We start from the raw sequence: 17,500 nt of genomic DNA on the forward strand, positions 1-17,500 counted from the left end.
ATTACTACCACGAAAAAATTCAACAATCGATTTCTGTCTTTGTCTCCTTTTTATAGTATTTAGAATATCATTTGATATCTATGGCCTTCTATTTGTAACTGCATGTCCCAAGACTTCAATACCAACTGCCTGATATATCACACCATTCTTCTTTAATTATCTGCTCTTCGTCTCTCATAAAGTCTCTAGGAGGAAAACGATTCCTATATTCAATTGCACATTTTTCTGTGCTTAACTTCTTGAAGGTTAGTTGTATCAAACATAGGTATTCTATCTACATTTCTGTTGGGTCCTTTCAGTTTTAATTTCAGTGTGGTAATGAGGAGATAGTGATCACTACTAATATTGTATCTCAATAGCTTCTTACATTTCTGAGAGTCCTCCTCTCTTTATTAATGGCTATGTATTCTACAGTATTTGATTTTCGTAATGGCCATATGGTAAAGCACATGAATATATATATATATATATATATATATATATATATATATATATATATATATATATATAGATATATATATATATATATATATATATATATATATATATATATATATATATATATATACAGTGTATATATACAGTATATATATATATCTATCTATCTATATATATATATATATATATATATATATATATATATATTTATATATATATATTTATATATTTATATATATATATATATGTGTATATATATATATATGTGTGGGTGTGTGTGTATATATATACATATATATATATATATATATATATATATATATATATATATAAATATATATACAGTATATATATATATATAATATATATATATATATATATATATATATATATATATATATATATATATATATATATGTGTGTAGAAATCACGAAAGCTGACACGTGATGAATATAAAATGTATTATAGCCACGAAAGTGTATGTATATATATATATATATATATATATATATATATATATATATATATATAAAATCATCATCATCTCCTTCTACGACTATTGACGCAAAAGGCCTCGGTTAGATTTCGCCAGTCGTCTCTATCTTGAGCTTTTAATTCATCATGTACTACTTTACGCTTCATAGTCCACAGCCATGTAGGCCTGGGTCTTCCCACTCTTATAGTGCCTTGTGGAGCTCAGCTGAACATTTGGTGAACTAATCTCTCTTGGGGAGTTCAAAGAGCATTCCCAAATCATCTCTATCTACCCCTCATCATGATCTCATCCACATATGACACTCAAGTAATCTCTCTTTTAAAGTTTAATTTCTAATCCTGTCCTGCCATTCAACTCCTAATATCCTTCTCAGGGTTTTGTTCTCAAATCTACTAAATCTTTTTGATATAGTTTCATTTTCATACCATGACTCATGTCCATAAAGTAACACCGATTTCACTAAACTGATATATAGTCTGATTTTTATATGTAATTTCAGGCGATTTGATTTCCCAATTTTACTTAACCTAGCCTTTGTCTGATCTACTTTTTTCAATCTTTCACTAAACTCTAACCCTAAAGACTCTGTATTGGAGATCATAGTTCCTAAATACTTAAATTATTCTACTTGATTAATTCTTTCTCCTTCCAATGATATTTCATCTTCCATTGCATACTCCGTTCTCATCATCTTTGTCTTTATTCTATTTATCTTCAGCTCAACCTCGTGTGATACTTCACTGTTCATTCATTTGATAAGACTCCATTAACATCAACTTTGCACTTGCTATGCTCATGAACAGATTTAATCAAATTTACATACTTAAGAGGAACTCCATAATGATAATGTAGGACTCTCCACATAATTGCCCGGGGCACACTATCAAAGGCTTTTTCATAGTATACAAATGCCATCCCTTATCTAAATCCTTTTCTTCATCTCTCAGCTTTTCATCAATCTTTTTCTCCAGTCTCTTTAGAATAAGCATACTATATATTTTCATAACTGACATAAGTGTTATGCCTCTGTAATTATTGCAATCAGTCAGCTCTCCTTTTTTGCTATTTTCTCCAACACTCCTAATTCCCATTCATCAGATTTTGCCTCTTCATGCCACATTCTACAAAATAATCTTGTAAGTAGTCTGGGAGTCACTTCATTTTCTGCCAGTATCCTTTCGGTAGTTATTCCTTCATATCCAGGGGCTTTCCATCTCTTTAGTTTTTTTAGGATAGCTTCAAATTCAAACACACTGAATTCATTCATGGGCACATCAAGATCTTCATCAGCTTCAGGTATATCAATCAAAGTATTCTCTTCATATCTCCTAATCATAACCTCACTAAAGTGTTCCATCCAACGTTGTCTTTCTTCATCTTCCTTTGCTATAACAGAACCATCTCGATTTTTGATGGGCATATGCTTCTCCTTTTTTGCCCCAGTCGAGATTTCATTAATAAGTCTGAGCGCAATTCTTACACCATAGCTTTGTCAGCTTCATCTGCTTTGCTGTCTAAATATTCTCTCCAGTCATTCCTGGCTTTTCTTTTGACCTCGCTGCCAAAACTGGAATACTTAGCATACTCTACCTAGTAATTTTCATTACTTCCTCGAAAAATTTCAACAATCAATTTCTGTCTTTGTCTCCATTTTATAGTATCCCAAGTATCATTTGATATCCGTGGCTTTCACCTCGTAACTGTGTGCCCCAAGACTTCACTACCAACTGATTGATATATGTTCTTAATAGCCAACCATTCTTCATTAATTGTTTGTTCTTTGTCTCTTAAACTTTCTAAGACTAAAAAATCGATCTCTACATCAATTGCAAATGTTTCTCTGTGCTCTTCTTCTAAAAGCTTAGTTCTATCAAAACTAGGTATTCTATCCATCTTTCTGTTGGGTGATTCTAATTTCAATTTCAGTGTGGTGATGAGGAGCTGGGTATCGCTACTAGTATCAGCACCTCTATAGCTTCTTATATTTCTCAGAGTCCTCAATTTCTCTTTATTAATGGCAATGTGATCTATCTGATTTTTGTAAATGCCACACGGTGAAGTCCATGAATACTTGTGGATGTTTTTGTGCTGAAAAATAGTACCTCCAATGATAAGATTGTTTGCTAAACAGAAACTTATCCATTTTAATTTGTAACTTCGCCAAGACCCTCGACACCCATCACATTCTCTATGCCTTGATTATTTCTTCCAACTTTAGGATTGAAGTCGCCAATCACGATTTTCATATCTCTCTCAGGGATCTCATCTATTACCCTCTGCAGTTCTTCATAGTATTCATCTTTCCTTTCTTCAGGGGAATCATTTGTTGGGGCATAGCAAATTATAATACTCATATTGCACTGCTTTAATTTGAACTTTGCTAGTAACAATCTACTATATACAGCTCTTCACTCGGTTAATGCCTTTTCTGCTCTTGGTGTCTTCATTCATTCCCTTTCTCTTCCAACTCCATCTGATCTTCCAGAGTAGATAAACATATTGCCTTTGTCTAAAGTATCCTTACCAATCCCATTACAATGTGTTTCACTTAGAGCCAAGATATCCAAACTATATTTCATAAATTCACTCTCCACTTGCTGTAACTTCCCCATCTGATTCATGGTTCTAACATTCCAGTTACTTATTTCTAATTTTTCTTTAGTATCTATAAACTGGGAGATTCTTAGCACCCCCTACGTCCGGGACTGAGGGCCATTCTGTCCTCTTCTCTTTCCATGACTGACTAAATCCACAGAGGATTCATTGGCTAGATACATCAAAGGATAGTGTGAAGGGCCAAGAGTAGGTTGTGAGTCAAAGGCAAGATGAATGCAACTGAGTACTTTATTACAGACACATCGAGTATATATATACACACTAGGTCCAGGTAAGAAGGTTACAAAATACATACTTGCTATTTCCTGTCAAACTGCCAATGGTTCTGTTAACAGTTAACAATGAAGTAGGCAGACAGATTAATACAAGTTGCTGTCAGTGTGAGGGAAGAGCGAAGATACAAAGGATAATATATACAAAAAAGAGAAATGTCGTTACTATGTACGATCGTGTGACACACTGGTGGTACATGGCTCCCCCGTAAAAATGACATACTGTACATGTTAAATATGGCGCCCTGATCTAGAGAGCCGAACTATAGGCGGGTCATCTACCAAGAGATAAGCAGGGTTTAGACAATCAATTGAGACCCAGTCTTCTTTGGCACGAACGTTTAGTAGGAATGCTTTCAGACTGCGTCGGATCACAAGGAAAGGGCCCGTGTAAGAGGGGGTTAGCGGTGGCTTGCTAGTGTTATTGTGTAGGAAGATATGCATTGTAGAGTGAGAGTCTGTCAGTATATGATGCTTCGCTAGGGGCTTGTAATTCTGGTGGCATGGAGTAAATTTTCCCACGTGATGTATGCGCTGGGGATCGTCGGAGGAGGTTGCAGAAGGAAAAAATTCGGCAGGGACGACCAACGGGTCGCCATACACCATTTCAGCTGCCGAGACGTCAAGGGCATCTTTAGGAATGGTCCTTAGTCCCAGGAGGACCCAAGGAAGCTGAGTAAACCAGTTGGAGTCCTTGCAGCGAGACATCAAATCTGCTGTGTGGGTGCAATGAAAATGTTCAGCCATTCCATTGGCAGCGGGGTTGTAGGCAGTTATCTGAAGTAGGGTGATGCCCATGAGATTCGCTAATTATGTCTACAATATAGAGGTGAAAGTGGTACCCCTGTCAGAAGTAATATGCTCAGGGATACCAAATCTTGCTATCCATCCTGAGAGTAAGGCCAATGTACATGAGGCGGACGTTGCAGTTTCCAGGGGAATGGCTTCAGGCCAGCGAGTGGAGCAGTCGATGGCGGTAAACAGGTAACGATGTCCTTGTGATGTGGGTAGGGGGCCTACAACGTCGACGTGAATGTGGGCGAAACAGCGCTGAGGTTGAGGAAAGGTGCCCACTCCTGAATCCATGTGTTGTTGTACTTTGGAAGTTTGGCAAGAAGTACAGGCGCGGACCCAATCCTTAGCATCCTTAGTAATGCCGTGCCAAATGAACTTCGTCTTCAGCAGCTGTGCAATAGAACGCCGCGAGGGATGTGAAAGGCCGTGAATGAAATCAATCACCTATCGGTGCACGGGAGCAGGAATCCATGGTCGCGGTCTACCAGTACTGACATCACAGAGGAGGGTGGTGTTAGAGTCGTCAAGGGGGACATCTTCCCAACGGAGGGATGTGCAGGATGTCCTACATGTTTGATACTCTGGATCCTGTCGTTGGGCTTCAGCCAAAGCGTTGTAATCCCATCCCAATAGAATGGCAGCCAACGTGTTTCTTGTCAGGGCATCGGCAACGGGATTCATTTTCCCAGGGACGTGTTGAAGGGTGCAATTGTATTCAGACACAGCCGAGGGATGTCGGCGGTGACAGGCAAACCAGGCGCTGGACTGTCAAGTGAAGGCGTGCACCAGAGGCATGTGGTCTGTGCGAATGACGTAGAGCATACCTTCTAAGAAATGACAAAAGTGACGGACAGCCAAGTGCACCGCCAGCAATTCGCAATCGAAGGTAGAATAACCCAATTCTGCCTTGGACAGTTTCCAGCTTTAGTTATAGAGCTAGGAACAGGATTTCCAGTGAATCACATATGCTGGAGACTCCCCAATTTTCATCCAGCCATAGTTGATTGGTGTCTCCCCACCAGTAGGATTAATTCAATCTGTTTTTTTTTTTCTAGATTTTAGTCACAAAATTTGTTCTCTTGACATATCATGAAGGAAGGGAGGGAGGCACAGTTTATCTTCTTCACCCTCTCCAGTAGATCTGAAGTCCTTATACCTTACTTCATTGATGTCTAACGTGTTAAAACCATGCAGTGCAGGCACGTAAGAAGTCACAGCGATCATGTCTACTTTTGATGTCAGGAAACGCAATGCTTTTGCATGAGTTTTTGCAGTAATTGCTTCCAATCACGGAAATGGTTTTACCCTTCCCAGTCTGTTGAAAACTGATGTAAAATCACATCCAGTAAGGGCATAAAATCCTATGAGAGCCTCTGTCAGGACAGAGTACTTTTCTCAAAGTCGAGTAACAATAAGAGAAACGTTAACGAAACGGTGATGACATGTAATCTGACCATACATTGAGACCAATAAGGATAACCAACATATCAGTATCAGACGACCTTTCCATGAAGGTCGCCCTGTGAATTTTCCTCACGCAGAAAGCCACGAATGTGTTAGCTTCCTCATACTGAGTCAGTAGGTGACTTGACTCGTCCACTTGAATCTGGCAACCAACCTCTGTTTCGGTGAACATGAACTTTGAACATTTACCATCATGTGACATACAAAACTTTCCTTATCAAAACTGGTCAATAGTGTGGGTTCCTGCATTCATGTATAATAAGGAGTGAAAACTTTTCTTTAAATGATTTGTTCTTACAGAGATCCATTCCACTATGGCACTCTGGTTGATCTAGTCCACTGATAAGAAATGTAGGTTGATTACCTCCACCGCGAGATTTCTATTCCTGATCTTTAACTGAAGGGGACATATATTTATCAAGGACAAAGTGAATTTCTTCCCATCTAAAGGAACGTACTTTGACAAGCAAAGCTCTGGCCATAGTTCTTTAAGTTGACTTGCTGTGGAAAAGTAAGGATGCATCCATCGTCAACCATAGTTGCACTGAAGGAAGAATGATGTCAGTCAGAATTTTGTCCTGGTTTCCACAAGAAGTTTAGTGAAATTGCCTTCTCTATATTTTGGGATTTCTATCACTTTGAGGAAAGGAGAGTTGCACATCTGTAAATGAGAAAGTTAAAATGTGCTGAAGATTGCATGTGACATTTCTTCTATTTTCCAGCAATAAAATTCTTACAAACAGATCTCTGACTCCTTTGGCTGATTTAGCTTTATATTTGCAAGAATGTTGAGGTTTAGTGTTTTCTGTGGCAAATTTTAAGACTTTTGTTCAAGTTCAAGTGTTCAGGAATTTTCGCTTCAACTGTAGTTCTACTTCATGCATAAATGTACTTAAAAAGTAAACTTTTTTTTTCTTTGCTTCTTTACCTGATACAACACTGACCAGTTTAATGGTGACTGAGTATCAATATCATTCTTGTTACGACTCACACTACATAGCTGTAACTGACTGACTGGCTGTTCCCCTGAATGAACGCCTACAAGTTCCCATAATTCTAATAATGACATAACACATTGAGTCAAGGTAACAGACCATTCTCTGAAGGTATTCTCGGAGTTTCTGAAAGTAGTTACTCCTCCCATAGATAATGTATCATACCTGATACCAGTCTGCTCTAAAGTTAGATCAACTGCCTATCTTGAGTATAATTTACTGGTGCATTGGATAGAGAAGGCCCCTGCCTGTAGAATGTCCATAGCTTCAGGATTCATCTATGAAAGTTTTGAAAGGAAAAAAAGAGATCCCCATCTTGTTTTGGGTGATTTAAAAGAAAGGACATAACAATAACAGAGAGAAGGATTTGAATGCACTTTATTACATTATTAGTGTGCAATGCTCTCTTCAGTTCCGATGTACATTGTTAATTAAGTCTACATAGATCGCCCAGTATACTAATGTGCTACATTGTTGAGGACCCATGACACTTTGGATAAATTCCTCATACTTCACCAGCTCAGAAGATATTTGAAGAGAGCAGTTTCAACACTTTTTTTTTTTTTTTATTTCTTGTACATCATCAGAGGAATGCAATAATGTTTCTTGTAAGGATAGAGCTTCTTCTTCTATCAAAACTTTCTTGAAATCAGCCAGCAAGGCTCGTTCCATCACTTCTGCTATGAGTGATGGATCAAAGTAAACCAGTTGCAGAACTTGCCTTTCAAGAAACCTGTAAGGGATCCTTCCATGCGCAAGTGTACAAAGGCATGAATTAATACCATTTTCAACCTTATCAGTTTTCATATTCATGACTTTTTGACATGGAGTTGAAAGAACATTGCTATCAAGGGGAAATCCCAACGTAAAATTGCCATTGAGTATTTGTGAATTTCTACCTTTGCTTGTTTTCACAAAAATAAATGTAAATTGTTCACCCTGGGTTTTATTTAAGGTTGCTGTCGAGGTCAAAGCCCCACCCTAAAGGGCTGGCATTGTCCATTTGGTATGTAGGAGACTCCAAAGGACTAATTCAGACCATTTCCAGACTTGCCGCTGGTCACATGAATAAATGTCCTTTTTTTTCCTCGGGGATGGGGCTTGCTATCAGGGGCAATGCCTCACCCAAAGTTACTGCCATTCTCCATTTAAGAATCAGGAGACTTCTGCCCACCATTCTAAGATACTTTTAGCCTTGCCGGACTCCAAATGAATAAATGTCATCTTCAACACCACACTATGAAGTATTTGGGGGTCATACGCCCGGCTCCGCCCCGGCAGCAATACGAAAATGCATTATATGAGGGTCAAGCAAGATATTGATAATGTTGAGCCTTTTGCCACATTTCGCATAAATAAATGCTCTATCTCCCACTCTACTCCTACGTACATAGGGTTAACGCCAGGTATTACCTATCTTATTTGCACCAATTATTTGTGGGGTGATGTTGATATCCCCCATAACATGACCCCCTAATTTTCATAACCTTATGTGCTAATTGTAAAGTATTATTTTCTGGTAGTAACCATTCACATATTGACCAGACCCAGCGTATCGTAACTTCCCTGTTCGAGGACAATCGTACAGCGAATAAAGAGTAGCTACTTTCGGAGTGAACGCACGCACTTGAAGACACACACGAATACATAATCATCTAGCTATAGAGGACTCAATTAACTGTCTATTTACAGTGTAATAGATCAAGAAAAGAATAATGAGATCTTCGCCGAGTGCGTTATGTAGCCAGGCATGTTTATGTGGGTTATGTGCATGTGTGAGATGAGCTGAAACTATGAAATGGAGTTAATATTCTATTAGAATATCTGTGTATCTCTAAGACAACATATTCTCAATGCTGTTGTCCGGAATTAGTTTTACTTTCTGTATACTACAAAAGATAAATACCAGTAACAATGAGGTTGACAAAAGTATTGGAAATAATAATAATAATAATAATAATAATAATAATAATGCATAGCCTACGTATACAGATCAACTCTATTTGAAAACAAAGCTAACTCATAATGTATACATAATCTTGGTCCATATACTGCCTGCTATCTTGAGTAACATATCCAAAAATTGTGGAAACGAGTCCAAATTTGTGAGAAGCATTACTAAATCACTCAAGAAACCTCAGCAAGTAAAAAGTTTCCAGTTCGACTGATACCTGGCACAGCATCATGACTGCTGTATTGAAAAAGAAACACGAGGAGGCCCGTAAAAAAAAAAAAAAAAAAAAAAAAAAAAAAAAAAAAAAAAAAAAAAAAAAAAAAAAATTGAGATGGGACTATCTAAGGCCTTCAAAATTTCTTTAGGTAAATTACTGGTACCAAGTTGAAGCTTCTTAATTTTACACAAATCATCATTACTTTCCAAATAGCAATGCCAAGATCTAGCTGCAACATCGGAATTAACGTTCATTATCTTTAATATTAGTCAATATAATTTCACGGTAATCAATGTGTTTACTTTTTTTAAGGTCAGATATTCTTAACAATCCATTAAAATTACAATAAAATTAGTTTGAGGTTTAAACTTCATATTGATCAAGTCAGAGGATATTTGTAGCGATGAGTATCTTAAATCGTCTTCACGACAACACTTGAATACTCTACAGCAAACATGGAAAAATGCAACACGGATTTTAATTACTTAATTTCAAGAACATACATGTGCTGAGTCTTTGTGCTGTCTAATTACAACACAAATCTACAATGGAATGATGAGACATAATGCACTTCGTCTTTCCCTTAATTCTTCCTAAGATAAAAGCGAAGGGTATTAAAACACTGATACTATATGTTACTCACCTTATAAGAGTGTGGTATTCAATTGTCCTGGTGAATTGCACTAAAATGTGGCCTCAAATCAGGTAATCTGGAAAGAAAAAACCGTATAAAAGTATTAAGATTTTATCATACTTAACTTTAGAGCGACGAACAATTCGTAGGTTCATATAGCCATGCATATACTTGAGAATTCTAATGTAAATATAATTCTAATCTGCAAACATATATTTTACGACTATATAGTACTACAAACGTTTGCTGTTGCTCCAAGTTAGCAATATCTACTATAAGCTTACTTCACTAACAAAGTTATGAATATTATCAGAGTTTATTCACAATGTATGGTATGTGTTCAATGGCTAGGTCTTAAATATGTTCACATATTTGAAATTTGTGACATGTGCATTCTTATGTCCAAGAGAAAGGAAATATATTAATGGGCAGAGAGAATACAACGGAATGGGAAGGCATAGATTGAGTAGAGGAAAAAAAAAGACTAAACCTAGACTAAACCATTGTAACGTGTATACAGTAGTTCCACACATGATTTACATTTTCATGTAATTACTGCTGCAATACACTTTTACCACTTTATAAAGATTCATTAAATACTAATATTTCCCATACCCCTATAAACAATAGTTTTCAAAATTGCTATGAACATTTTACTTTAACAATCTAATATTGTTAAAACAAAAAGTGTGACTTCATCAGTAACTTTAATTACTACTGTAAATAATATCCTGATCCTGTGCAAAAACAATATTTAGATCCAAATCCTTTCTGTTACTAATAAAATTTCTTTCCATCATATATAAATACCACAAGTTCGTTTTAAGATCAATAACTTTATAGCATTTAAATAATTAATTTAACTTAGGGGCTATTTACCTCTTTTTAACAAAATATAGCTGTTATGGTTTCTAATGAGGACTGTATTAAATTTTGACATAACCTGTGAACAAATATAATATTTTCAAATATAATTTTATTCACTATTAGATAAGAAAATCAAGCCTTTATTTCTCAAAGCAAGAAAATTATATATATATATATATATATATATATATATATATATATATATATATATATATATATATATATATATAATCACACATTTCAACAATTCTTAGGTTCTGTATTATAAAACTTATTTTCATCGTTGAATGTTTTATGATAGTATCATTATGCAAAATTGTTTACAATTATCTATCTGATCTTTCTTGGTGAAACTTCACTCTACGAGGCTGCATAACGTGCATAAGAATTTTCAACAAATGTCTACCAAAAATTGTGGTTATATAGGCTGTTGGTGAAAAATTGTTTACGCGAACTGATAAAGGCGTTATATATAACGAATTAACTTTCGACTTTATAATACTATTAGAGACACAGCACAAAACACAACACTATTTTGGTAATAATTTCTTGTATGTGGTTATCACTTGTTCCGATTTACTTCCGATGTGCCTTAGGGACTGACGTTTGAAGATCGAAACACTTTTCAAATATTGCTTACTGGCATCATCATATTCTTCATCTATATTAAATATACCAGGAAAACTAAGGAAGGCGCACAGGACATTAATCCACTACACACCAGCATCGATAATGCAGCGACTATTTAATGTGCTGCCAGCTCATCTAAGAAACATATCAGAAGTGAGCGTAGATGTGTTTTAGAATAAGCTCGATAAATACCTAAGATGCATCCCAGACCATCCAAGACTGGAAGATGCAAAATACACCGGAAGATGCATTAGCAACTCTCTGGTGGATATACGAGGTGCCTCACACTGAGGGACCTGGGGGAACCCAAACATAAAATAAGGCAATAAGGTAAGGTAGTGATATTGGATATTACCTAATTGTATCATCTAAAATAGTAAAAAAAAAAAAAAAAAAAATCGTAAATTTTAATGGTACACCTGAAAAGAACTTTCCTTTTGAGCAGCTACGAACGACTTAATATTCATTATGTGATTTAAGCTATCTTCCAAGCATAATTACAACGTGAATACAATATACAGATATGGGACATTCACAGTTTCTATAGTGTAAACTTCAGTCATTGATTTTTCTGACAAACATAAAACCACTTCAACTGTTAACAACAACCCACATATTGCTCGCTTGCCACAACAATGTCATAACTCAAAAAAAATGTATTTTTGAGTTATCCATACAGACATATTCATCTTCAAATGCTGATTCTTTAGGCAAAAGTGTCAAATTTGTAGCTAAAAAAATTGATCGCTTGAGGCGCTAAATATCCTAACGACATAAATTAATATGAGAGTTTTAATTGATTAAAATGGCTCTCTTGAAAAATAGCAATCTTTGAGTTATGACGACGTTGTCGCAAACGAGCGATATATAAAAATAATGCAAGTGCTAACAGCAATCTTCTCCTTGGGTATTTCAACTATCCACCAATGAAGTGCCAGGGTAATGTTTTACTAACCCAATTGAAGAGGGCAAGGAAAGAGAGGAACTACGAATACAAAGGCATGGAATAAACTGTACTATGCCCTTCATAATGATTTCGCCCTCTTCCGGTCTCACCAGTTGAGAAAGCACTTTATTCTCCTCTCTGACAGGACGAAGGGATGTTTGCATTATAAGCAGGCTTTATTACCTGGAAATAGATGCTATCAATAGCCTTCTCACTAGGGATTTGTATCACCAACCCCTTAGAGTAGCAAACCTATATTTTACCTCGGAAACCACTGCTTATGCACGAAACTATAACACAACAAAATAATGCTTCAATTATCCCCGGAGAAGGTTATAATTAACATTTAGCAAATGCGACATTTCTGGCTTATAATAAACAAATAAATTGCTAACTGTTTTTCTTCTCCCGGGAATATACCCAAACTTATCCTCTTCCCTTTGTTTCCCTCAGGTCTTGGCTAAATGAAAGAAATGGTATGCTCATCCTTTAGAAATTCACATAAAAAATAGACTTAAAACATTTGCATAAGATAGGCGGGTAGATGCATAAATGCTAACACTCGTCATCGTCATCGGTAAGAGGTATAAAAACGTATTTATCACTCTACAGAAGCTCAAAAGAGAATGAAATTAAATGATTTGACAATCCGTGTAGATTAATCCATGTCTTCAACATTGGTCAACGTGGAAGACGAAGTTTAGGTGGCCTACTTTATCCTTTTGACTATCTCATTTTTTTCTGATTTATTCGATGAAAGTAACTAGTAAGGTATATCTCTGTACACCTAACAATGTTCGTGAGGGCTTTGTCAATATACGAGTATACATTACATAGCTAAGACAGTATATGGAAGAACGAAAAGTTCGGTTGAATTTCGTTAGCATTTGCCTGCTTTAGTAAGGCGCGCTGGCAACAGATGGCGCTGGTACAATGCGCGCTTGGCCTTGTCGTCTGCTATTTGTTTACATTAGTTTTCAAATAGATTTCTGCTTTTAGAATATACTCACTTCTAGTTGAAAAGGTATATTCACATACGTACTACCAAATTTAGAGACTAGAATGCAGCTTAAAGTCTCTCAGCTTGGGCAATTTATCCTTGCAAACCAAATTTTAGAAAATCTCCTGCTTTATATGTTTCTTTGCAAACAACATTGAGTCACACTGTAGTTTTCAAAACTGAAGTTCTGGTAACTGTACCTCCACATTAACTTCCATTAGGTTGTTAAATAACAGATAACAGGATTCAGGTTCTCGAAGTTCATAAATCTGTTTTCAGATTCAAGAGACTCGATTTATTATTTTTCAACAAAGCATGGGAAGTCTGACTTTGTCATGAGCTCACGGCATGATGAAAAGTGTGCAAGATAAGTTTTCCTTCAGCAAGTACTGAGGAGTATCAGCTTCTTGCGGAAAGCTTCAATGTACCCAACCAGGTGAGATTCATTTACTGCTTGCCTTGTAAGTTAAGATTAAGTGCAGTCAAGTGCGTGGTTATGTTTGTAAGAAATGTTTAGAGAGCAAATAAAGTCTCTATCTTGTAGTTGAGTTTCATACAATTCTGTATTGCCAAGCTGTTCATTTTGAAGAAAGGAAAGAATATCTTTCCGAAGAGGCAAAAAAAAAAAAAAAAATAATAATAATAATAATAAAATAAAGTCTCTATCTTGTAGTTGAGTGTCATACAATTCTGTATTGCCAAGCTGTTCAATTTGAAGAAAGTATAGAATATCTTTCCGAAGAGGCAAAAAAAAAAAAAAATAATAATAATAATAATAATAATAATATTAATAAAATAAAGTCTCTATCTTGTAGTTGAGTTTCATACAATTCTGTATTGCCAAGCTGTTCATTTTGAAGAAGGGAAAGAATATCTTTCCGAAGAGGCAAAAAAAAAAAAAAAAAAAAAAAAAAAAAAAAAAAACTATAGAGCATTTTCCAGTCATAAGCCACGTATACTTGAGTGCTGGGGTACATCACTAAACTCTGTTTTCATTTCTTCAGAGAAATATATTAATTATCTGTGTCGTTGTGATTTATTACGACCTCTGATTAAATTCACCATCATGACCACACTGCATAACATCACTCATCTGTAATATCTTGCCACATAATGCTTCTTAGTGGATAATGCAATGCAGTGTGATGCAGTCAACTCAATTTTCCTTCAGTAAACGAACCAGTTCCGGTAGGCCCTGCTGCTGCCTCCGATGCCTTAGATGACCGCGGAGGTAGCAGCAGTAGGGGATTCAGCATTATGAAGCTTCATCTGTGGTGGATAATGTGGGAGGGTGGGCTGTGGCACCCAAGCAGTACCAGCTGAACTCGGTTGAGTCCCTTGTTAGGCTGGAGGAACGTAGAGAGTAGAGGTCCCCTTTTTTGTTTTGTTTCATTTGTTGATGTCGGCTACCCCCCAAAATTGGGGGAAGTGCCTTTGGTATATGGAAGCGAACCAGTCCCACATTACTGCCAGTCAAAGCTCTTGCAACATCTGTTACAATGCAAGACCATTTATCAAATCCTCCATATTCGTTGACAACTAACAGAAGTGCAGCATAAATATCTGAGCCTCTCGTACCACCATCACTCCAGGACTTCATCTCTTCATATACCAGTAGGTTCTCTCTACAGAGCAGGTGAATACAAATCATTTGCTGGTGTCACGTCTAAAGCCAATGAAAATTATTTGTTGTACTTCAATATATATTTCAGTTTCAAAGAAATATACTCATTAAGATCATTTACTCTTCTTGTAATTGTTGGGTGGGATAATGACACTTTAATATTTCCTGATTAATTTTAGATGGTAATAATAACTTAAACTGCTAAGTGACTATATTTTGATAAATAACTGCTTTAACACAAGTATCAATTTGGTCATATCTTAACAGCAAGAGAGAGAGAGAGAGAGAGAGAGAGAGAGAGAGAGAGAGAGAGAGAGAGAGAGAGAGAGAGAGAGAGAGAGAGAGAGAGAGAGATCAAGTAAAGCTGTAACTATACCATAATTTTTACTATTTCAAATATAAACTCAAAAACTCAAGTATTTTTCATGTAGAAAATAAATTTGAAATACGTGATCGTGGACCCCAAACAATTGACCGGCGGGCCACTTTTGGCCCACGGGCCAATAATTGCACCACCCTGGGAAAGAAATTGGCGATTATCTTGCAAGAAGACTATTAATGTAAATACATAATACATATACCAAGGCACTTCCCCCAATTTAGGGGGGTAGCCGACATCAACAAATGAAACAAAAACAAAAAAGGGGACCTCTACTCCCTACGTTCCTCCCAGCCTGACAAGGGACTCAACTGAGTTCAGCTGGTACTGCTAGGGTGCCATGTAAATATGTTATGCAAAAAAATACATCTACTTATCAGCTTAAGAGGCATTTATTTGCAACGTAATAAGTTCACTCGACGATCAAAAATGCAAAGTCTTATCAGTAAAGAATCTACCTAATGAATAACTTGAGTAGCATTATCATTCAATGTAATTCCAGTCAAACCACCTTGACTGTGACCATAACGCACGATGTTCTGTTAATTTCTCACTTTAAGTCTTTAAAACGTCCCTTTAAACTACATTTATTAAAAATTACATTTTTTTTTTCTAATTTGAGGGGGGGGGGGGGGAATTTATCAATTAAATCTCTTAATTACAGAAATATGGACATAAAACCCAACGTAAGTGAAAAAAAAACCTTGTGACGTGTCTTGTTTTCAGAGTTTATTATTTGGCCACGTATCATGTTTTTTACCATATCAACATTTATTCAAGTTACTCTTATGATTTCTCATCATTCTTTATCATTATTTAATAATCATTTTTCCATTCATTTACTCATCTTTATATCTCAGCGTTCGGTACCTTTCTCGTTTGCTTTTAAGCTCTTCATTCTATTTACTGATACATATTCTATTTTGATTTAATACGCATTCTTTCCATTATATATTCATAAATCTCTCATTCCATTCAAAGAAAACCTTTCTCGTATGCTTTTAAGCTCTTCATTCTATTTACTGATACATATTCTATTTTGATTTAATACGCATTCTTTCCATTATATATTCACAATTCTCTAATTCCATTCAAAGAAAACCTTTCTCGTATGCTTTCAAGCTCTTTAGTCAATTTACTGATACATATTCTATTTTGATTTAATACGCATTCTTTCCATTATATATTCATAAATCTCTCATTCCATTCAAAGAAAACCTTTCTCGTATGCTTTCAAGCTCTTTAGTCAATTTACTGATACATATTCTATTTTGATTTAATACGCATTCTTTCCATTATATATTCATAAATCTCTCATTCCATTCAAAGAAAACCTTTCTCGTATGCTTTCAAGCTCTTTAGTCAATTTACTGATACATATTCTATTTTGATTTAATACGCATTCTTTCCATTATATATTCATAAATCTCTCATTCCATTCAAAGAAAACCTTTCTCGTATGCTTTCAAGCTCTTTAGTCAATTTACTGATACATATTCTATTTTGATTTAATACGCATTCTTTCCATTATATATTCACAATTCTCTGATTCCATTCAAAGAAAACCTTTCTCGTATGCTTTCAAGCTCTTTAGTCAATTTACTGATACATATTCTATTTTGATTTAATACGCATTCTTTCCATTATATATTCATAAATCTCTCATTCCATTCAAAGAAAACCTTTCTCGTATGCTTTCAAGCTCTTTAGTCAATTTACTGATACATATTCTATTTTGATTTAATACGCATTCTTTCCATTATATATTCATAAATCTCTCATTCCATTCAAAGAAAACCTTTCTCGTATGCTTTCAAGCTCTTTAGTCAATTTACTGATACATATTCTATTTTGATTTAATACGCATTCTTTCCATTATATATTCACAATTATCTCATTCCATTCAAAGAAAACCCCACAAAAAAAAAAAAAAAAAAAAAAAGAATCATCATCAAACTTGGGGCTATACGAAAACAGCAAACAGTATATCGCCCGTATTTTTATTTAATACGCATTCTTTCCATAATATATTCACAATTCTCTCATTTCATTCATAGAAAACCCAACAAAAACAAGGAAGAAAAAAAAAATTATCAAACTTGGGGCTATACGAAAACACAGCAAACAGTATATCGCCCAGCCTGATTCAAATGCGAGTCACGAAAATGTCAC

At 35.5% G+C, this 17,500-nt stretch overlaps 1 protein-coding gene across 4 annotated transcripts in view; it reads right to left on the reverse strand.

The window, feature by feature from the left end:
• The window catches only part of sif (still life), a 1,404,800-nt gene that overhangs the window by 1,151,678 nt on the left and 235,622 nt on the right, over window positions 1-17,500 (reverse strand). For all 4 annotated transcript variants that reach the window (XM_068381983.1, XM_068381997.1, XM_068381990.1 and 1 more), the window contains exon 3: window positions 9,892-9,958. The gene's annotated coding sequence lies outside the window, so the exon portion shown is untranslated. The remainder of the gene's footprint in view (window positions 1-9,891; window positions 9,959-17,500) is intronic.

This window comes from Palaemon carinicauda, chromosome 1, assembly GCF_036898095.1.
Source record: "Palaemon carinicauda isolate YSFRI2023 chromosome 1, ASM3689809v2, whole genome shotgun sequence".
In the NCBI taxonomy this organism is placed as follows: domain Eukaryota; kingdom Metazoa; phylum Arthropoda; class Malacostraca; order Decapoda; family Palaemonidae; genus Palaemon; species Palaemon carinicauda.